The 23,030-nt window shown below is 38.7% G+C and overlaps 1 protein-coding gene across 7 annotated transcripts in view; it reads left to right on the top strand.

Annotated features, from left to right (window-relative positions):
* Positions 1-23,030, top strand: part of LOC124164308 (neurabin-1) — a 253,486-nt gene that overhangs the window by 98,064 nt on the left and 132,392 nt on the right. For all 7 annotated transcript variants that reach the window (XM_046541564.1, XM_046541566.1, XM_046541568.1 and 4 more), the window contains exon 3: positions 5,105-5,220. The gene's annotated coding sequence lies outside the window, so the exon portion shown is untranslated. The remainder of the gene's footprint in view (positions 1-5,104; positions 5,221-23,030) is intronic.

The raw sequence follows: 23,030 nt of genomic DNA on the forward strand, positions 1-23,030 counted from the left end.
TTTTGTAATACGTTTATTTGATAATCGGAAAAGTTTGACCTGTGCATATAAATGATTTATGATGCATTCCGTCCTCGTGATGCATTATTACTTATCACTGCTTTGTGGTTTCGTTAAAAAAATTATTTAATCCCAACCGTCAGTCTTAGGGGAGAACTTTCATATTTGAGCGTATTTGCTTCGCAGTCAACGCTAAAATCAACGTGCGCTGGCGAATGCCTATTTAATGTGATATTTTTTTTAGGGAAATGTATTCGGTGAATTTTATGCGATTTATGGGAAGGCCTTTGCATACTGAATCATGTATGTATCTGTGCCGAGTTCGTATCTAGGTGGTAATGATAATTATTTTCTGTGAAATATTCAGCATCGCGCATGTGTTATATAGGGAACACTGTGAGTGTAGCCGTCTTTGTAGTGCATAATCGGAAGTAACGAGAGAATAATTTCTTTTCATAGTAAAGGTAATGTAATCCTTGCTAAGAAAAATGTATTAATATAAATAATAACTGAACTGAAATAAATGTATACTGCACGTATAAATAAGCTCAATATTCGAATTGCATGACTAATTAATGAAATAGTGGCTAAACAGCTAGCTCTCCTTGTCAGTTTCTTTTGCCCTTTGGAAGCAATCTCCCGACCATCTCTCATCAGTAAATTAAATTTCCATTAGCATTCACATTGAGCATTGATTTTAAACTTTTTTTTTGGATATTACGAACAAATTAGCTATTGTTTTAGATAGCGTAGATACGGCGGGCGCCCTTGAATACCGTAAAACGGTTACCGAAGATCGGTATAATTCTTAAGCCTGGATCACACAATCATTTTTTCCGTCCCTCAGAATGATAGCTTCCAGGGATAGGTTTTCAGGGACCAAAAGTGTGATCACTCGACCATTTCCTGAATTACATGCCCACTCCCATCGTCCCTTTTGTGCCACTTTTCCGTCACTTTCCGTGTTTACAACTGTAATTCAATTAAAAGCAAAGCGTGGCGTCACTATCGCCGCCAGCGGCCGTGCTTTCTGATTGACAGAGGGACGGTGCTAACGATGGTTTCAGCGACGGAAAAAGGGACGTGCCGAGCGGTGGAAAAAGGGATGGGATATCCATCCCTCGAGCCATCGCGGAAACCGATCGCGTGATGCGATCATTTTTCCGCCATCATTGGAGCGATCGCTGAAGTTGTCCCTCAGAAGGGATGGAAAAAATGATCGTGAGATTCAGGCTTTACTTGGGTTATGTCTTTTTAGGTTTGTAGATTGCAATTATGGATGAGAGCGATCATTAATAAGAAAATCGCCTCATATTTGTGACGGAGAACTAGGTTCATCCCTAGTACATAGGTGCTAATGGATACGTGAACATATAGATTGAATTTTTAGGCTTATGAATTGTGTCTCACGATTAGAAATCTTGATATTTACTGATTTACGATAGCGGTTAGAAAAACACAGGACAGGGTTAATATCACATCGAATGAAGCATGATTTTATGTTTTGGAGTACTTTCTATCAGTTTTCGTGAAGTCGACAAATTCGAAGATGTGGCGTATAAGGTTGTTCCGTCTCCTTATTAAGGTTTCCATGAGGCTTCTCTTTTCTTCGTCTCTTCCTAAGACTTCCTCATTACTAACTCGGTCGATCCATTTGATCCTCATCATTCATCTGTAGCACCACATTTCGAAGACCTCTATCCTTGCTTTCTCCGCTGCTGTCATTGTCCATGCCTCACTTCCGTATAGGAGCATGTCTCCAAATGTAGGTTCTTGTAAATTGTTTCCTTAATTTCATATTTAAGTTTCCCGCTGTAAGCAGGTGTCTCTTTTGGTGGAATGCTCTCTTCACTTGGGCTATTATCGTGTTTTTTTTCCGATTTTGAATTTACGGCCAAATTAGCGTAATACCTTAGAACGCGCAGTGTTGTATTCGGTTGTTTTTCATGCGCCTCGTTTGAAGTATGAACCCTGGAATCTCACGCTAAGTGCTCCGTGCGGATGATTTATTGCTAATTATTTCTTTAAACCGGCTTTCAGTCTTATGAGTTTTATCAGCTCAAAGATATCTTCTCTAACAAGGAATTTCTCCAGGCTGGAGGAAAGCGGCAAAAAATGATCTCATTCTTTTTTCAGGGAAGGTATTTTTTAACGGTCTCATTTTTTTGCGTATTTTTTGTGTGTGCCGTCTCGTAGTAGTACAGAGATTTTAATCGCTAATGTGATTAGGTTTTTGAGTTTTAATTATTCATACAAATTTACGGGAGTTCTGAGATTATTATGAGCTAAGTATTTGAACTGCTTGTTTTGAAACGTAAGACGAACGTCGTACTTGTAATTTTTATCTTAGTCTATTCCAGTGTCCCTAATGTCTCTAATTATTTTATGATACGAAAAGTCTTTTTATAGTGAAAGCTATTTAAGAAAAACTGTATAATTATGAATCTTGCATATTTGGATTATGAGGGTAATGAATTGCATATTCGCGAATTTATGTATAGAGCGATAATTATCACATTTATTTTATCAGCGTATTATTTTTTCGTGTTTATTATCGTTTTGTGTTTTTACTGTAGACACCGTAACCCTTCTCATTAAGAGAGCTTGCTTTTTTTGGGGTTTTCTTTTAAATTTAACTCAATTACCCCCGAAAACAGCACTACGAGGCCTTTACATCTGGAGTTTAAGCAATCAACAGCAGATGATCACACACACCCATATCCTAGAAAGGGCAACTTATCCAGGCGGGACTCGAACCCGCGACCTTTGGCATGGTAGGCGAGGACTTATCCCCCCGCCGCCACCGAGGCCAACGCCATTTCATGTTTGTGTAGGAATGTAAATTTTAAGATATATTTAAGGGAGTATTTGAAGTGAAATCTTAAGTAGGTCGCACTGCATAGCTTTATCCTTGTTATCGTTGACAAAAAAATACGCCATATGTAATTGACCTTCACTTACGTCGTGATAGCACTTGGTACCGGTGGTCTGGAAACGGGTCTGAAGAGCAGTGGTTGAGGTGTAGTAATTTCCGTTGGCGGTACTCAAGGAAATCGTGATAAGGGTGGTCATTTACGCCATCGTCGCTGCGTTGGTTTACGAAGGGAGATGCTGGTAATGGAGGTTTGGGTGGAGGAATAATGAGTTTCTTCATTTTCCTCCGGAAATGCACTGGGAGTGTTGAACTTCTTAGCAACCTATCCGACAGAGCCAGTGCTGAACTTAAAATGATCTTTAAGTGCTCCCCTTTGCCATCTAAATATGAACGGTTCCTTTAAAAAGCCTTCAGTGCCGGGATTGGAATCAGGCCCTCCGGATGGGAAGCATTTACTCTTGCTAGTACATTAACCCGAACACTTGAGGAAGTTTCGGTCTATTTACGAAGGGTTCCGGAGGGCCTCTCTGACGGAGGTTAAAAAAATGCAAAGGAACGGACTTAATTACACTTATTCAGACTGCTATGGAATTATTACATTCTGAGATAAGGTAGAATAAAATATTTTGGTGCGAGATAGTAAAGTGCATCGCTTATTTATCTTTCATGATGATCATTTTTCTTCTGTTTACTACTTAATTAAACTTAAAAGTTATTTTGATTATGTACGAGGTCTCATTTCTGCTTTCTATTTAAGTCATTTTCATTTGAGATATGAAGTGAAACACTTTGCACTTTCCACATAAAAATTTATTACACTAGAATCGACATGTTTCGCTGCACTGCAGCATTATCAAGACTAAACCAAGAAATTAACCATACCGATATATATACACAAATTGCACACTCCCAAACATTTGAGAAATGGGGGTGGAAGGTGGGGTGGAAAGGAGGGTTGGGTATTTTAAACTGACCGTTGGTCTGGGTTGAGGTAGGGGAGGGAGTGGTGACTGTTTTCATGTCAACCCAGACCAACGGTCAGTTTAAACTCCCTCAACCCTCCTTTCCACCCCACCTTCCACCCCCATTTCTCAAATGTTTGCGAGTGTGCAATTTGTGTATATATATTGGTATGGTTAATTTCTTGGTTTAGTCTTGATAATGCTGCAGTGCAGCGAAACATGTCGCCTCTAGTGTAATAAATTTTTATGTGGAAAGTGCAAAGTGCTTCACTTCGTATCTCATAATGGATCTCCACAGTGTATCTGCCTCATCCATCCAATTCATCATTTCCGTTTGCTTATTAATGCATCAACCCCGTTTGACTGGTCTCTTTCGTGGTATTTCTAGACTAAAAATTCATCCATCATTATGAAATGTTCAATTGTTCAGGTTTCAAAGTATTTTGCCTGTTTTTTTAAATTCGTAAATTTTACCTCTGCATTTACTCAAATGTAAAATTTATTATGTAGATGATATTCTGGCTAATGTTGATAAGGGTTCACTGTGTACACGCTGAAAATTTCAATATGATAGCATTAGATAGGAACGTGGAATGCGCTGTGAAAAACACCGATTACGACTGGTCCAGCGGGATTGATGAGTCCTCTAGAATTCCCATTTTGCGTGAATGTGAAATCTACGAGAAATATGTTCTTTACTAATGTTGGTTGCGGTTCTCGGGCATTGCTGTGTAGGTAACATTTTCACTCAACGTTTCACTCCTCCTACTGGGAGCGTTATCAAGAGAATGGGAGGAAACCGTTCTCGTCCCGAGCTTATATATGTTTCGTTACCCATTGGAGGAGTGAAACGTCAAATGAAAATGTTACCTACACAGCAATACCCGAGAACCACCTCCAACATTGATAAAAGAAGCTATGAAAATCTTCATACGAAAATGTTCTTTACTATGTTCTATTATATGCTTGGTTCTAAGATTTTATCTTTTCTCGTGCGGATGAAAGCTTGTTCTTTTGTGAACGCCTATTGTTAAAAAGTCTCGGCATGCACAGTTGGTTGTTAAAATCTTCGATTCTGTATTCTGTGCTCCAGGTGTCAGTTTCTTGGTGTAATTGTGCTGCGCCACCTGGAAAGAGGTACCTATCAAATTAGTTCTGTTTGTGATCGGGTGAAAAAGGTTTTCGACTCCTCCCTTTTTTTCATAATTTAATATGAACTTTTCCCGAGTCTCCTTCGTTATTTCTGATCCGGGCATATCTTTTTCAGTTGGCGTGATGGATAGTTCCGGGGCGGTCATGAGCAACGGCTTGCTCAATGATGATTGAAGAGGGTTTTCGTACCAGGGTCACGCCATGATCTGAGACGCGGTTCCAGAGAATACGGTAAGGTTATTTCTGTTATTGACTCCGCATCTAATCTCCCCTGCTCGGGAATAAAGACTTTCACACGATCATTGATACAGTGGAAGACATAGTGTGATGGATGATGGTCAATATTGGGGACGGAATCCTGTGTGACTTCACAAAACTCTGGACTAGAAAATCTTGATTTTGCTAAATACCATACCCTTGCCTTCACCTTCCCCTATCAATGTAAAACTTATCTAATGACCGTGCTGTATAAGGCATTAAACTGTAAAATAAATAGTCTCGCTCACCACTACGTAATATGACGTAAATTGATTTTTTATGACCAAGACATCTTACTGCAATGTTCCACCAATCACAGCGTAGACCGCGTATCAATTGTGAATTTAATGATAGGAGGACTGTCGAAAGTTTGCATGAATCTCTAAACGTAGCTAACTTTTATGCTGCTACCCACGTGAGAGAAATACGTGCTTTTCTGAGGTAATGAATATTCTAAGTTAACTGCGCTGCTTTCAGTTGTTATAGACTTGCAGGCGCTCTTCTTTAGCTTTTAATTCCTTAACTACGACAATTTCAATAAAAGTTATTTTTTTGTGAAACAGGCGTAAAGGCCGTTCTACACGGGGCACGGAATTGCGCAGGTTAGAACTGCATTAATTTCTAAAATGGCGTGGAATTGCGCGAATGCATGAACGAAATTAGAACAGGGGCGATTTTGCCATCTCACGTCCACGCATTTTCGCATGTGTTCTAGCAATTCACCGCTCTACCCGACGCAATTTTGACTGCGCATTCGTACATACGTCGGATTGTGCAAGTACGTGCCCCGTGTAAAACGGCCTTAATGCGTGCTGTTAGTCGCGCTGTCCAGCATGCCGTAAAGTAATAACGGGCTTTTTTGCGACCTCTATGCATGTATTTTGGCCTTTATTTTTGTTCTTTCTAGCTTAAACGCGGTCACTTTTCACTTCACCCCAGCACTTATTTCAAAGTGTAATCTAAAATGCCTCTTGTAAATCGTCCTCGAGTATTTTGCAAAGGTTGTACCGTTGAGACGGAAGGAGATACAGAACGTGAACCTTTATCGCTTATTAGAAGTTTTGAGTCAAAGTTATTGATATGATTCATAAGCGTTGACGGTAACTTGCTGAAAGACTTCGCGGCAATGTACGCAGCCAAGGATTCTCCTTGACTTGTGGCTTCGAAGACGTTTGATAATAAGGTGGTTTCCTTTTATATTTTATCGTCTAAATCGAAAGATTATTACTCCTGGAGTACGTATTTCACGCTTTTAGATTATTAAATTACGATATCTATTTTTCGCGATTAAATGACAAGTGAAATTTTCAAGCGCGCGAAAACGTGGCGGCTAAGTATGAATGCTGGCCGACGCTGCTTATGAGCCCGATGCTGGCTTCCAAGGTTTCATTGAAACTTGCCCACTAGTGGTGATTTTTTGCTGCTTCGTTTTTTTTATTAGGAGAACAGAACTCCACTTGATCTCTTTCAATCAATAAATTATTCATAAAGATAGAGCGGGACTCAGTAAAATTAATCGCAATTTTATGCTGAAAATACTTCACTTTCTCAAGTCAGAAAGCTGATTTGCTTTTTTCTTTTGCCGGTTTGGTATACATTTTGTCATAAATGTTATGAACTTATTACAGGATTTTTTTACTCGTTTTCACTGTGGTTTTGCCATTTCGAAATCCTTTTCTTCGCCATATACGTCGAATATTTTATGCATTTCTTGTAATGAATGTATGCTTAGCCGGAAGAATTGATTTCTCCTTGCTCGAATGCGCGCATTGCGAGATAAATCTCCGTCTAGGCTCCTCTCTGTATGAGGGACTACGAAGGATTTTAAGTATTTGCCGAGGAGAAGGCAGAGTCAGTGCCTGGAGGAAATTCTGATAATTATTCGCATGGGGATGCTGAGATCATTATTGGATGGATGCTTGCCGGGTTTGGGAACGGAAAGAGGTCAGGTTTTTTAAATTAGGGAGGTTGAGCTAGTGCTTAAATAAAGAGTTTAATCAGATGAGAACGCAATTATTGTTGCCGTCTGTAAAATAATAGTGCAATTGAACACATTTGAAAAACATCAATGGGGACGTCTATGAAATCTAAGTTAATCCATTAATGAATTATGATAAATAAGTTTTTTATTGGTTGTATTAGTTAAAAATTTAATCTAACCTTTTAATGAACCAATTGTTCTATCCGAAATCGGCGACAAAACTGGGTAAGTAGCATAGGAAACCGAAAGTAAATCCAAAAATCGCATGGGGATGCTGAGTTCATTATTAGAACGATTCTTTTCGTGTAATAATTTCCTTTTCTTTAGCCACCATACGTACCGTGTAAACCAAGTGTTAGTATTGGTGAAACCAACTGAAATGTTGCAAATGCGAGGACTTCCGAATCCCCACGATATTGCTGCCGCGTTCAAGTCATTGCTCGTAAACGTAGTTCGCTGCCCTCGGCTTGCGTGGAGTGGACTGACTGACTCCTTGATATCCGCTCGACAACTTCGTGCCGAGGAACTCCTTGTCGGAAACCCTCGAAAGTGTACGAGAATGAAAAGAAACACTTGGTCTGTGCTGGTCGGAGAGAGGGGTTATCGGCGGCGGTTCGTGACCCGTCTTGTCGAGATCTGCCGCAAGAGAGCGAACGAATTGGTGTGGGGAGTATCGGGGAAAATAAAATCCAAGCCTCCACTTCATTCTAAAACTAAAATGTAGTCGCAGCACATAAATAACTCTCCGACTTGCCGCTTTGAAGCGTTGATTCCTGCTCAGTGTTAAAATTTACTTTTTAAAATGTCTCAGTGTTAAAATTTACTGTACACTTTCAAGTGAAGTCCGATTGATACTTACTAAAAAAATTATCGCTGTTGATGTAACTTAACCCAGACATTAGTAAAATATTCCATCAATCTCAACTTAGAGCCTACACTAGTCGTAAAATATTTTTAGAGAACTTTTGAAAGTTGACGTGACATTCTGTAGACATTTTTGAGTCGTTTGTTCGTTCTTACAGTTGGTGCGATAATCACAAGTTTGATACTTGTTTCCAGCTGGTAACTTTGAAACCAAATTTCCTATTTGCGATTGAAGCGGTGTACAGTTTCTGGTGTCAGATCTTCAATACATTATTGTTGTAAATAACATTTCCTTAGGTTTCATTCTTACAAGCGTCGTTTAATTCCTTATCTTGTGAATTTTTTAATTTGGAGTTTTCAAGCATTCTAGCTTGTTAATAGACACCATGCACTCACTAAAATTCTCGAAAATGACAAAGGCTATATTTCAAGTTTTGCGGAATCGAAATACGTACACTTTAAAGGAGGCTGATCCAAAGTTAGGAGACGTTTGAATCCTTGAGAAAGTAAGGACAAACTTTGTACTTACTTTAAATACATTGTGTTTATGATTATCGAAGCTTCGTGGAATTGTTCTGTGGACAACGAAGGTCCTCCGATGTGAATGAGGTAAATGCTCAAAGTGACAGGTGTCGTATACAATGTGTGTCTTTTTTATCTAAACGAATACTCAAAACATGCATACATAAGCATACATACTACGTATGTATGCTTATGTATTTAAAGTGTTCATGAAATATTCTTAAAAATTTCAAGGCATACGAAGATCATATAAGAAGGTGAGAAGCCAAGGTGTACAAGTGATTTTTTTTCTCAACAGAGTTAGGTAAAGTTGATTGTTAGAAGAAATACACAAAAAAGTTGGTTGCCAAGGGATACGAGTGAGTCTCTGCGCTGTGCTGACGTCGGGTGGAAAATCAAATGCTCTACCAAAGATTTTATTGATCTCGTTTGTTTTCTGTACCTAATTTCTGTACTTTACTCTGTATGGAAAAAAGAAACCACTTGTACCCCTTGGCTTCTCACCCAATCATATCGTAGTATTCTGGTGGTCTCCTGCTGTATTTTAAGAATATTTCAAGGTCAAGTTATGATTTTATTTTGCTACATAATTATTTTTTCCCTAGTATAGCTGTATTCTGTTATTTTTCGCTGTGGAAAAATGTCCTAAAAGTAGTCCAGTTTGTGTTTTTCCAATCTTGGAAATTAATTCATTAGAGGTTCACTTCGCAGAGGCCCAAAATTCATGACCATAATTATCGAGGCGTGTCTCTCGGTTTATTATGCTTGTGTTGTGGCTGTTGCTATCTTTCTGCGAAAATCACTCAAGGATGTCCTATAAATTTCGTTATCAAGAATCATTGTGCTACGCGCGTTGAATAACAGGGTTATCATAAAAGAATGGTGCATTTTCAGTAATTCATAGGATTATAGTGGGAAAATTTCAAGATATAATTCTCTTGTGGCAGTAAATTAAAAGCGTTGTTTATAGACTAAAAACTAAACCTCTTAATGAAGAGGATTAATGAAGCAATGACAACCATTAAAAGAAATTTTAGCTAATTTTGGGCGCAAATATTGACATTTATTGTGTAAAAACACTGTCTATAAATTCGAAATAAATAAGCTGTAAGTAATTCTGTTTTCATTTAAACTGCACCATTCTTTAATGATAGCCCTGTATTATCATTCATATTTATTGGAATAATGAGTCATCATGGTTAATTCGATTTGGGCTTCTGGGCGAGAAGGCTTATAGTTTTACTATTAATGATAATAGTCGAAGAAATAATTTGGCGTGATCAAAATTCCTATTCATCCGTGTTAAGTTTTGTGCGACCATAAGATAATTCTGCCGTATTAAGAGTATAAGTATGTATTTTGATCGCGTGAGTGCTTCTTTTTCCTTTGACGACGATGTATAATTTGACGAAAAGTTGGATTAAGTTGGATTTGGCTGCGTGATAAAGGAGGAAGGTGTATTATTTGACGAAATGTTGGATTAAGTTGGATTTGGCAGCTTGAGAAAGGTTTTCTCACATTGGCGTTAATAGGCTCCGTCTTCTTTAACAATCATTTCTAATTGTCAGCTCAAGAGGCCGTGCCCTCTTCGGGGGCGTGGCTTGTAGACACGTTCCGCTCGCACGGAAGACGGCCGAGTTTTTAATGACTAAGCTAGGCGAGAAGGTAGGGGGTGGGGTACAATTAATAATTCAGCGACGCTTTAGGTCGCGCTTTGGCAGCCTTCTGCTTTCTCCCGATAATGTCGCCTTTAGGCGTCCCACCGCTTGGTGATCGTAAAACAAATGAAAGAACGGCGAGGAAAAATGACGGCGTAAATGGAACGGCGCCGTATATACGTGCTTCTGAAAGATCTTGTCCGTTAATTTTTTGAAAAAAATCAGCCGTTTAATGTGTGCTATGACCGTGACGACCGTAGTTTTCGCTCCAGTCGCGTTATCGTTATCTTTCGAAGACAGGCGGACTGAAAATTGCGTTTGTCATCCGGCTATATTTGGTTGGCCAAGTTTATTTTTTCCGCGTCGCCCATGTCGTCGAGGTCTTCTGAAATTCGTGGGTCAAACATACTCGAGTTAAAATATACTCGAGCGCTCGAGGTGGCTGCGCAGTGACCAAAATCGGGGCCAACATTGAATTTTTTCAATGTTGGCCCCGATTTCAGTATCAATATGGGAAATAGAAAAAGTAGCGAATTTTATAGTTAATAACAGATTTTATTGAAATACGGATATTTCTCCCCCTTAGTGGGTTTTATATTTAATGGAAGTAAAATTTTCAGTGGAGAGAATTTTTTGTGAATTTTTGTTTCAATTGTGCACCTTTACGTAAATTTCAGTCCCAGCCCTTGCCGCCAGAGAAAGTGTCTACTGTGCAACTTGTTAGCGCACCTGCCTACTGTCGGCGTCAAAATGATGTGCCGCTGTACTTTGCAAATTTATATCTGGGCTTCAGTACATGCCATAATAATGCATAATACGTCATTTTAAAGGAAATTTTATTCTTGATTCTGATGAATTTTTTGTTTTTATGAAAAATTCAAAAATGTAGACACGCGAGATAATGACTCCGCGAACCATAAAATTTGCCGTATTGTCAACTTCATGAACTTTGTAACTCAACCTAGGGAAAACTACTGCGTCTACAGCATTCATTTTCCACAATACGTTGTGAATATTAATGTAGATGAATAAAATGGCTTTTGAGTATTTTTGAAACGTATATTTTGTTGTAAAATAACGAAAATGTTTAAACACTATCTAGTCCTACAGTTTACCCCGAAAGAAAAAATAAAATTAATAAAAACACTACTTAATTTATTTGCAATTTTTCTATGATCCATAATCTATAAAAATATTGATATTTGTGAATGTTAATAACTTTTATTAATTTCATGTTGCCAAACGTGGCCTAGCCGGTTACCAGGAAGTAAAGTTTCGCACGCAAGACGTGGCAACGCAGCATTCGTTCGCTCTGGCGCATTTTTATAATGCCCGTATATAATCTATACTACATTAAAATCACGTATTTTCGGATCATAGAAAAATTGAAAATAAATTAAGCATTGTTTTTATCAATTTTATTTTTTCTTTCGGGGTAAACTGTAGGAATAGATAGTGTTTATGCATTTTCGTTATTTTACAACAAAATATACGTTTTAAAAATACTCAAAAGCCATTTTATTAATCTACATTAATATTCACAACTTATTGTGGAAAATGAATGCTGTAGACACAGTGGATTCGGGGGTCCCAGGGCGGGCCCCGCAAAGGATACGCTCTCGAGGGGCCGGGAACCAAGTCCTACTAATACGCTCGTGCCACCTCGAGAGGGGGAGGACAGAGGAAGGATAAGGATGGGAGGCATCGCCGCGATGAGAGCCCGGTGACACCTCCAAGGGAAGGATAGGAAAGGAAGGGAGGGGACGAGGAATCCCGCGCCGTCACAAAGGCGGGCGGGCTCTACTAACAGCGAAACCAAGCGAACGCAATTAATATTCTACCAATCCTGGTGGATTTTCCTATGAGGAAGAAAAATCCATCGATCGAATCGGTAGATGCTTTAGACACAGTAGTTTTTCCTAGGTTGAGTTACAAAGTTCATTAAGTTGACAAACGGCTAATTTTATGGTTCACGGAGTCATTTATTGCACTCCCGTGTCTACATTTTTGAATTTTTCTTAAAATAAAAAAATAAATCAGAATTGAGAATAAAATTTTCCTTAAAATGACGCATTATTCATTGGCGTGGCATACACTGAAGTCTAGATATAAATTTGCAAAGTACAGCGGCACATCATTTTGACGCCGGCAGTAGTCTCTCTGAGCGCTCTCTTTTGTAGTACTTAGCGCACTTCTCCTCAGCGACATTCTCGTCCACTTCGCCTATTTTTTTCTATCCCGATTAAACTTACTTAAAAGGAACGAACGTGCTTATATTTTCAAATAATCAGTGACAGAAATAGTATGAAAATAAACGCTATAGTTGTTGTGTGCGTATTAAACCCATCTCTTTATTCGGATTTTGCCATTTCAATCTTGGTCCCATTCGCCTTAGAAAAAAAGCACTTCAGCATATGTTTACTCTGAGGTTTTATCCAAGATTAGCATTAACTGCTTGATAGGTAGTTTTCGGGAGCACTGGGGAAGCCTCGAATTTATAATCATCCTTATTTAAATGAAATAGAAGTTGGGTTATGTGCATTGTCTGTTAGATGTTAAAATATCAAATCTGTGTGGGTATCCCCATGGTGAATACGGTCGGCTCCAGTCGGATTTTTGCGTAAATAATTTAGTTGTTTATCACCTATAATAATTTCCCTACTTTAATTATGTGGTTTACACTGAGGCGCATGAATTCGTAATAAGATCCTTCATCAGATTTGGTACCTATATTTTTTATATGTTAGTTTTTCGCCGCCATTATAATATTTACAAAAAAATCAATCAAAAGAAAATGTATTTTTTGTATTTGCGTATGCATAGATGGGTTTCAGGAAACCCATTTGATATAATATGAATGTTAGGAATCGAAACATACGCTCAAATTTGAAAGGGGGCAAAATCCTATGAGAGGCAGTGAAGTATATAACTTTCACGAGGTATTGTCTTTTCTCTTAAAGCTGAAGGAAATCATATCAATAGCATGAGAATTTTTTGTGGATTACGTTATACTAACGCCATTTTATCCGTGGCATTGGTCAACTGACTGACTCACTCCTGACTGAATCCGATAAATCTGCAGTTGCCGGGTATTTCAGCAGTAAGCAAGCAGTACACTTTACCCTTTACCCATGGGTTTTGATTTGATGGGGATGTAAGTTTGTGGAGGGTTTCTTTGTTACGACTCGACTTCATAGTCGAGTTGTAAGTTGAATAATTCGATCACATTTATATACAGCTTTCTCATTCAGATGGACAATATCGTAAGACTGACGGCTAATCTAATTGGGTCCTTGGTGGCTTTTTGTAATCTTTTTATTCGCGGTGCTTTGTAATGATACCATTTGGGCTGTATCATCACTTATTTAAGAGCGCGGAATGAGTAATGCGGTTTAGACATGCGATATGCTGGTAGGGTAGGTGTGTATATTCGCGGCAATAATTCATTGAGTCTCTTTGTAAATAATGCTAACACCGTTTAGATGAGTATTTATTGCATATTGAAGCGTATATTACACATTTATTGAATGATTGCTGATTGACCATTTGTCGAAGGACACTTTCTAATATTTAATCAGTGAAAATCTTTATTTCACAGATTATTTGACTGCTTGTTAATTCAATTGTGTGTATTTAATGCCATTATCCATTCTTTGGGAGACTCAGTTGATGCAACTCGCTAAATGGGGTAAGAAATGGGGACTTCAAACTTAAATTAAAAAATGTGCTAAAATGCCGTAAACTTATCACTGGGTATTTGATATGATATCTATATTGCTCAAGAGTTTGATTTACATTTTTCCCCCAAATGGAGAATATATTACCTTGTGTCTACTTCGGTTTTCGACACCAATCCTCGTCCGTATGCCCTGAATATTGACTGCCTTATTGAGAATTATTGAACGCTAATGATATGAGTCTTCAGCGAAGGAAATAAATGGGTTGATTCCATTGAGAGATCCCGCAATACGGATTTATGATGTGTATTTTTCAACAAATTGGTCCTTAATAGATGAGTAACATAGATCAATGGCTTCGCTCGCGACTCAAAGGATACGATGATGCCTCGCCTGCTCATGTTTCATCTCTCGTGGTGTTGAATTCAGTATCGGGAGTTAAAAAGGACTTAAAATTTTTTTCTGTTGCTTTTCTTCGCCACGAAGCTGAGAATCTCCATAAAAATCTATCCCACGATAAAAGTTTCCCGAGGTTTGGACTGAGGCCCGAAAGATTTGTTGCGGTCGTTGGTTAATTAGGTTAATTTAAAATCCTCCGTTGGGTATTTGCCGATATTAGCATCATCCGCGAATGAAACCACGATTCTACCATGGTTATCATCCAAGATCTCTCCGTCGTTACGGACGCCGATGTATTCAAGCTTTATAAGTAGTTCACTGCGTTATAAATTTGCACTGAATTCTTTAATTAATGCAATGACTTCGCAAATTTCGGCACTATTTGTTGCAGAAGAATGTGTCGCAGCAGAAATGTAGTTCAAAGGAATATTTGGTATTGCTTTTGATCTCTTTTGAGGTAGTTATGAATTAGGTAATCGTGTTGGCTTTCAACCAGAAATGCATGGTCGTTTTCTAATGAGTGATGTATCTTGTGATTTGCCATGATTTTATTCAACATTTCTGGTGTGATTTGTTTGTATTTGAGATCCAGAAAGATGTTGACAATTTTCCACTGTATATACTCGGAAAATTTCAATACTACAATGTATAGGAATTTCCACAAAATTACGCCCGCTACTGTAAATTATTGTAATATATAATTTTTAAACGAGTAATTCGTTTAAGAAGATTAAGTGCGACCGGTCGAGAGGGGGTTGTTCAGTTGTTCAGAACATCTCCCATGCCTAAAGAAGATGGACGACTCTACCTTCGAAACGTTGGCATAAATCCACCACTAGACGTGGAATAATACTCGTCTAGCTTTTGCTGATAAAGGAAAGCTTAGGCAGTGTATACGTAAAAGTTAAATCTCATATCAGTGCAAGTATAATTTATTTGATGTTGTGAAGTATCGATGAGGCTAAATTAATCGCCAGTTTCGACTAGAGAAATATTAGGATAAAATTTCTATTGTAAGCATAGCATTGAAAATCCCCAAATTCCATTTTTAATAAAAATTAATTTTTTTGGTATCCTAAATCGGCTGATAATCGGTATTTGATGAATTTTGATTTTTGATTTAAATCGAAAATAATTATGTGTTTTCGAAATTACGCATATCGGTATCAAATCCCAGAAGTGAGAAGTATTGTTTGAAGTTCATTGTTTTCATTTGCAGTTGAATTGATAGCCGATGTATTTTCCCGATTTTTCATATCTCTCTGTTTCTACTATAACTCTAATTCAATGTGTCCTCAATCTGAGTAAAACTACGTCATTCACTGTTATGCAGAGACAATTTAAATGAAAAAAATATACATTACTTATGCTCGCCGGTTGAGGGCTGGATTAGTGGGAAGCGACGAAGCCTTATCTTAGTCCTAATTTTGCCATATTTCATGAATTTCTTTATCCTTTTAAGCTCTTCTCTCCCGTGCATAGTCGCATTGGTTTATATCATGTTTCATTCCAGTGACTACGAATGCCCAGATGGAATTAATTCCTTCGAAGCGCGGAATCCAAAACATGCAACTGCTGCACCGCTGTTTGCCTAGAACGAGTGACTATTCATCCGGAAAATATATTTCTCGTTACTTTTTTTTTGTCTTTGCGATGTTCATTTATGCTCTTGATGCTTGATGTAGTTCCAATTACAGTTGCTTAGCTAGGTTAATAAGTCACCTAAGGGCGGAGACACGCAAGCCATGCGTATTTTTTACTTCATTTTTTCTGTCTACGGATTATACGTGCAGCTTGTGGAATTGGTTCATTGAAATGGATTTAGAACCTCATTTCTGGCTAGAATATTTCATTGATTACTCTGCCGTTGTCTCTCATCACTTCCGTCTCATATTTCATTGTTTGTTGCTCCTGTCCGAGAAAATGTATTCTTCTTTTTCAGTAAATACTAATTTAAGAGTGTTTATAATGGAATTGATACTTAACGGGTGGCTGTGAGGTAGAGTGCATGCTGTTAACATTCCAATTTTGGAAGTTTTGATCTATACCTTCTTTTTTTTCTTTTATCGATTCGCTTTGTGCTAAGATTCAAAGGGTTTGTGATACGGGTACATATTAATTGAATCAATTAATAAAATATCTAATATAATCAATAAATGTAATATATATAAGGCGATCAAAAAATCCAAAATGGTACTTTTTAATTTTCGTCTGAAGATTTTCACAGCTTCTTTTATCTATATTGGTGGTGGTTTTCGGGTATTGCTGTGTAGAAAACATTTTTACTCACCTTCACCGAAGGATAGCCATCCTCCCCTTCAATCTATGGGAGTGTATGAGGTTCCTTGCTGCTGCGGCAGAAGCTACGTGGGGCAGAGCAAGCGTTCAATCTCCCAAAGGCTTAAGGAGCACGAAAGGGCGTTAAAATTACATCAGTGGGACGCATCAGCTGTTGCTGAACATTTTGCCTCCAGCCCTGGGCATAGAATAACGTTTGACGCTACACGGGTATTAGCGAAGACGGAAGAATACCATCCGCGTCTTATACGTGAATCCATCGAAATAGCGAAAAGACCTAATAATTTTAATAGGGAGGATGGGTATAACCTCAGCCGTATATGGAGAGGGTTCCTAGCACAATATAATGACCAACGGCTATCGCCTAAAATTCAAATCCGGCACAACAATGGGTAGCGAAAAACATATATAAGCTCGGGACGAGAATAAATTCCTTCCATTTTCTTGATAACGCTCCCAGTAGGAGGAGTGAAACGTCGAGTAAAAATGTTTTCTACACAGCAATACCCGAAAACCACCACCAATATTGGTACTTTTTAAGGTTACCCTACTGTGAGGTTGGGATTTTGACGGGAGTCAATAATTCCTACTTTTCTATCCCCTTTTCTTTTATGCTAATAATACATTTGTATTCTAGAACCACTCAACGGGATATATGTTCAATAGTACCTATCAGGCGTCACCAAATGAAACTTTAATTTCCCAAATGAAACAGTAACTTAGCTTCCTTCTATAGATTTGCTTTCTTGTTACAGCGTGTTCCTGTGTCATTATCAGTTTCTTTCAGCTATGAAAGTGGTCGTGGAAACATGCTATTTGTACCATGAAAATAAATTGTGGAAAGATATCACCTTACTGGGTCATATTTGGCTGATATACCAACTAACTACTGCTAAGCCGTACAACAGAGTGGTGGATGTCATGAATTGGTATCATGTAGTGACTATTTAAATTAAAAACAAAATATTACTGCTCCTCTCCGGTTGAGGGGTGGCTTAGTGAGAAGCAGCGAAGCCTTATCGTGGTCCTAATTTTGCCATATTGCCTGCATTTCGTTATTTCTCTATCCTTTTAAACTCTGCTCTTCCGCTCCCATGCATAGTCGCATTACTACTTAAGGCCGCTGTATCCTCGTGAATGAAAATCATTGGTATTATTCTTATGATGCAATTAAACGGCCATTGTTGTTTGTGATTTATGTATATTTTCTTTTGAGGTGACAAAAAATACGTTTTTGACGCAAAGTAATATGCTTATGATGTCATCGCTTGTAAAATGTTGCTGTTTATAAATATTACCGTTATCAATTATTTTTCAGTCGCCTAAAATGTATGGTTTTATTGCAGAATTCGTGGTTAATGTAAATCATTTGCGCTTTCGTCCTGCAGTATGTCATTGTAAAGTTATCCTGTAAAAACCTCAATGAGTTTTCCGGTGGTAGCAGCCTTCCAGTTTGGAGTGGAATACACACAATGTTGCTGCGATAAATCTCGATGGTTATCAGTGGGAGATGGAATAATCTCCCGTTTATTATCAGCAATCAGAGGCGCGTCAAAAAGGGGAGATCACGGAACCTTCCGAGGCTTTGTCACTATCGTTAACCGTGACGTAACTTCCATGGTAACTCGCCGCTTACTGCATGTGAGCACAGAGTTTGCTTTATGATGTGAGAATAGTGATTATGTATGCCGGGGAAAAATCCGTGAACATTGATTCATATTCATTGTGTAAACTTGTTGTGAGTATTTATGTCAACCTAGTAAATACCTTGTGTAAAAAAATGAAATGAAAATTGTGTAATGTTCTGGGTATTTAGGTATACCTAAGAACCATAGATACGTAAAGTAACATGATATTTTGAGTTTATATTAAGTAAAAACAACGCTGAAAACGTAATATTATATGTATAATAGGGACAGACATTATATACTCGTGAAGTAACTGTGGCATAAAGTAAAAATAAATTATTTGATTATTGATGTAGGAGGTATTTGTAGCATTTGTACGTGAATGATTCAACAGTCGTACTAGTTTTTATATTGTTAGGAATTTCAGGGTTTGTAATACGGGTTAACATGGGCGGCTCTTATTGTTACTTTTTAATACCTTAATGTATTTACACAGATTTCAACTAATAGCCGAGTTAAGCACCAAAATGCAACTACCTATTTATAATTTATTGAGGCATGGCTCTGAGCCACATTTGTTTCAAAGCCGAAGTGGTGCATTCTCATGGAAGTAAGTTAAGTAGGACATAGATGTCATCATTAGGGATTTTTACACATCTCATAAATGCTAAGCATGAATGCTTAAGATTTTTAGAATTTTAATGCTGACACTCAATCTTTCGGAATGTGCGCTCTCATAGTCTTACCCCTCGAAACCAAATTATAGGAGTTATTCCATCGCTGGTTATGGTTGTATGTATCGTATATTATTTATTTAACTATCGTATAATTCATGAATACTCGAGTATTTTTCATTTACCTTGGTACCTGTATACGCTGCTCACTTTCTTAAGCCGCAAATACCTGATATTCTGTATTACTTGCTGTGAAGAGATTTTATGCTACACATTATTTGGTGCCATAGTGACAGAGATTTCTTTTGCGAATTGGACGGAGTGTCTGCTTATATTAAGCCCCTATATCACCAATGAATTATAGTGCATCACCGGTTTGGGTCATGTACTTGAAATAGTCATAAATGTGGGTTTATGCTTTGAGCGTTATGTATACCATTAGCTAGCACGTTTGAGTATTGCGAGGCTGAATGTCTCACCTCTTTATCTATTGCCGGCGACAGTTGCTCTCATAGCATAGCTGTTTACCGAAAGGACGGTACCTCTGTTATCAGCAGTGTGATTCAATATTGTCTAACATAAGATAAGCGATTCATTGTAATTTACTAAAGAACGCACCCTTTTCTTTGAGTGATAGAGTACTTTTATATATGTCTATTCACCAATGAGTAGCGGCTTCAGAGATTGGCAATATCGCCGGGATGGGTGATCATTGGATTAGGATCATTGGATTGATCATCATGGCCGTTGAATAAACATTCACTACCCTGGGACGTATTTGTGCAAGTGAGTTTGTGGATATTGACTGATATATTGGGACTAGTTGATCCCTTTAAATCCACTTGGTTTAAGTAATCCAGTTGATATCTATATCTTCATAATACCCTGCGTGGCACTTATTGGGTGTTTGGCAGGGGGTGATCAATCACAAGCATGCAGCATGCATGAGGTTTCCCACATGCAGACCACACGGTCATGAAAATGTTACGCATACTAACAAATTATTCTCCCACATTCATACTAAACCAGAACTTGCCAATTACTTACCTCTTTATCTGTGGCTATGCTTATATGATGTTAGATATTTTGGCTTTACCGGATTACTTATAAATTTCAGCCAGCGCCAGTTGCTCTCATCAACTCGGAAGCTAATATGATGGTAAAATTAAATTTCTGTGCAAATTTCAGGAAGATTTGCAAAACAAACTATTGCGTCATGACTTTTGGGTCTTACTTAAGTCTCTATGGAAAAATTAACTGCCCGTGCCTTCATTTGGTCAGTGTATGCGCTCAGGCATCTTTATTCTCCGCCAGCTACTGGCTTCAATTGACGGTTGTTTAGGTAGGAGCAATAGCGAGCTCGGTGATGAGCGTTCGGCGAAGGTGACGTCGGAAGCGACTACGCCGTCATCCGATGAATCATGTAAGTGCCTTTGAACACTTAGGACCTGCTAGCCTTCTGGTCTAAACTCAGCTTGCAAGTATGGAGTGATTCACTAACCATCGGGACCAAGAGTGTGGTTAGATAGGTATAACATGCATATAGTGACCCAGTGGGTACCTTTAAATGAGTTTCAGAATAGGGTGGTTTCCTATTATTTTTTATTGCCTAAATCGAAAGATTATTCTCTTCGGATTATAAAATGATCTCAATCTAAGAGGATCACTCCTGGAGCGCAAATTTCACCCTCTTAGATTTTCGAATGAGACGATATCTATTTTTCGCGATTAAACGAAAAGTGAAAATTTTCAAGCGCGCGAAAACGCGACGGCTAAGCAGGAATGATGGGAAAAGTCCGTGTGACGTATTTGTGGTTCCAGCTGTCGACGTGTGAGGTGACCTGGGGCGAGGCTTGAGCGCTGATATAACGCAGGCTGCTAGCAGGTAGCGGAGTACCCTGCTAGCAGCTAGAGCTTGGCTTAAATAAGGATTGTTATTCCCCTATCAAACGAAGGAAACTTTCCGAACTTAGGTATTTTAATGTGCGATTATTAAGAGATGTTTCCCTGAGCTCTGTGCCTCATGCATGCATTAGTAATCTCAGACAATGTAAAACTCCTATCTACTCGTATAGAAACTAGGTCCCTGTGACGTCACTTGGAGTGGAATCGCATGGGCGCCAATCTGGCCTTTTTCAAATGAGGTTAAAATTGACCGTTGCCATTCGTCTAAACCGGTATTTCTAAAACCAAATAATTTGTATATAATGAATACACTAATGGTGGGTAAGGAATCGCAATCAATGCATTTCGTTTTCTTTGATGAAGGAAACCACCCTATTGGTTTCGAAGTTAGCAGAGGTTTGAGTTGTTTACAACCAATCGATAAATTTTAAGTGGCATAAATAATTAGTTTTCGGCAAAGTTTTAATACTAGATCTGATTTTCTTGTATCAAAATTTCAAGTTAGTGGAACGAAAACTAGGTGATCTCACCTATCCAAACCAACCTTCGGGTTGAAGCTCTGTGTCATTATTACCTTCAAATTATTATTTTTTTAAAATAGATATTTGAGGATTTCTGACGCTACAATTAGGTAGCCTGTAAGGCTTCGGAGCATTCCCTGTCAAGGTAGACAGTTAAGTATTCAGGTTACATGCCTGAACTATACCTATATATATGGTACACGGGTATTTTACATCACATAATGCGTTCGTGACCGGTTCGTGACCGAGGGGTTACTCCCTCGTTCACAGAGGACCGTGATCTATTTTTATTATTCCGATAGCTCATTCGCCGACTGTTGAAACACTAGTTGAAACGCTCGTCCCGCGCGGAAGGGAAAAGGAGAAACGAGGAACAGTCGCGCATCGATCCGCGGGCTCCGAAACAATTGACGAGCAATCGATGATGTGTTGGGTGGGGAGCCATAGAAATCATTCACTCTGTGCCTGCCTCTCCATTTCTTGAAACTCGCATGGGGTGTTTCTTTTTTTCCTTACCCCTTGTGTCATGGGGCTCGATTGACCGCAAAGACTCGTCGTCGAATACTATCCGCATTATTGGCCCAGTGGGAATCCATTATTGCTCCCTCTGAATGAAAAATCTGTTGCAAGGCATGGTTTCATTGAATGCACCGCGCATAAAATTTCTGTAGGGATGATAGACATGTCATTCTATTACGAATCGTTGCACCCTCTACTATGAACATCTGGGGCGCGATCGAGGTTATTGCTCTCGCCCAATCCTCCGTTTTACATATTTTACCCACAAATGGAAGAATTGATAGCCTATTATGAGTATCTGTTTAGAATTCATATCTTACATGATATTATTGATATGACATTGTCTTTTAAAGAAATGAGGCCCCTCGTTTTATGTAAAACTTGTTTGAAACATCAGCTATTTTGAACTTATTCATCGTATAATTCATTCATACACATTTCAGTTCAAATAATCTAACTTACTTTAATTAAATCCTAGGAATACCAAACAGTTCTCGGCTTCCAAGCTTTCTGAATGTTACGAAGTGTGGACTAATGGCTGCCACAATGCCGGCATGTGGCCAAATATCGGTCCTCAGCAGAAAAAAATATTCTTCATGTAATAATATCCCCGCAGTTTAGTTATATCCGCATTTGCTCACCCGTTGAGAGCGAGGACGCATGTTACTGTGACGCACGTCCGTGAAGGCGGACCTGACGCCAGCATCTCGCGATAGGTGATAACCATATGCACGTAGTCCAGGTTCTCCCGCGCCTCTGTCGATTCTCTCTTGTCGTCCTTCGCCTTTCCGTGACGTAGGTGGTATCGAGCATTCCCGCGGATAAATGACTCGTCTCTCCGTCGCGTCATGTCTCTTGTTTGGGTGTCGGCTCTACGCGGAGGGGGAAAGGTGGGGTCGACCCGCCCCCGTACCACCTTGCCCTCTTTTGGACGTTCTCAACGGTCGTAAGGGAGAAATATTTATGTATTTACTACGACTCTTTCCCAAGTTTGCTGCATATCCTGTCGGAGTGTGATGATTGTTGGTTACGGTGTCCCAAAAAAACCGGAGCGTTGAAAGATGAGATGGCATTTCCATTTTCTTATGTGATTTTTAGATTTTAATAGCAAAATTTCAACTCAATCGGCATATATTT

Source organism: Ischnura elegans, chromosome 8 (assembly GCF_921293095.1).
Source record: "Ischnura elegans chromosome 8, ioIscEleg1.1, whole genome shotgun sequence".
NCBI lineage: Eukaryota > Metazoa > Arthropoda > Insecta > Odonata > Coenagrionidae > Ischnura > Ischnura elegans.